A 1,077-nucleotide genomic window follows, 5' to 3' on the forward strand; every position below is an offset into this window, starting at 1 on the left:
CAGAGACTGAGTTGCAGTTGAGTAAAAAATAGACTACAAGATCATGAACTGCATTGAGGTGCAAGCCAGATTGAACATTCAAGTGTTGTTGAACTGAGAAGTTGCTAAAGGAAAACTGTAACAGGGCCGATTGTTGCTTATTGCCTTCCTTTCTCTGTCTTTGTTGCCTTTTGCTCTTACATTGCTTGTGTTGTCTTTCTAAGCCCAGATGTTCTCCGATAATTCACACTGCCCTGATTGTGGGCAACAGTGGTTCCCTGGTTTAGAACTAGGGCATTGGTAATACCGAAGTGAACTTCCTTAAAATGAATGTTACCCAGTGTTCGTAGACCATATTGACAGAGCTGATTATTGTCCTGAATGTTATCCTGAAAATCCTGTTTAAGAAGCTTTCTCCTGCCTTGGTCTTTCCCGCTTGAGTGAGTACTTCATAATCTCACCAGGTGGACCTTTGAGAAAGCATGTCATCCATTTCTTCTGGGTCTTCCACTGGTTAGAAAAATGATACATGCCTTCAGAGTAGCTGGGTTTAATCCTGCCTTACAATTAATCTTGACCAGAACAGACAAAACCTTAAACAAAAGCCTTGGTCAAAGCAAGTGACTTCTGTAACATAATCATGAAAACTCTCTAGACTTTGTGTTCATAGCCTAGGTGAGATGAATAGTTACCTGTTTCTGTACTTTGTCTCTTTTTTTTATTTCATAATGTTTTAAGGTGCTGTATTGAAGCTGGGTGCCTTCATGCATGCTAGCCTAGTGCTCTTCCCCTGAGTTTAACCTGAATCACTTTCTGAATCTGACTCAGATTGTCAGTATTTTGTCAACTGCTGACTTGTTGGGTCTACTTCTGTAATCTATTACCTATGCATTTTGTTATTTTTAGCATATATTTAGTCAGTATTGCAGATGATTTACCTAGAGTCAAACTAACCTATAGTCCAGACAAATGCTTTAGAACTAGACTACCCCTCCTAAATATTAATGAGATAATGTTTGAAGGGGAGGTCCTCTGCTGTATGCCTCATTGACTGTTTTTCTACAGTAACTTTTATGAAAACACATTCTTGTAGCTGGA

The 1,077-nt window shown here is 39.2% G+C and overlaps 1 pseudogene; it reads left to right on the forward strand.

Annotated features, from left to right (window-relative positions):
• The first annotated feature begins 208 nt into the window (after nt 1-208).
• Nucleotides 209-603, forward strand: LOC142838225 (torsin-1A-interacting protein 2-like; annotated as a pseudogene).
• The last annotated feature ends 474 nt before the right edge of the window (nt 604-1,077 follow it).

Source organism: Microtus pennsylvanicus, chromosome 1 (genome assembly GCF_037038515.1).
Source record: "Microtus pennsylvanicus isolate mMicPen1 chromosome 1, mMicPen1.hap1, whole genome shotgun sequence".
NCBI lineage: Eukaryota > Metazoa > Chordata > Mammalia > Rodentia > Cricetidae > Microtus > Microtus pennsylvanicus.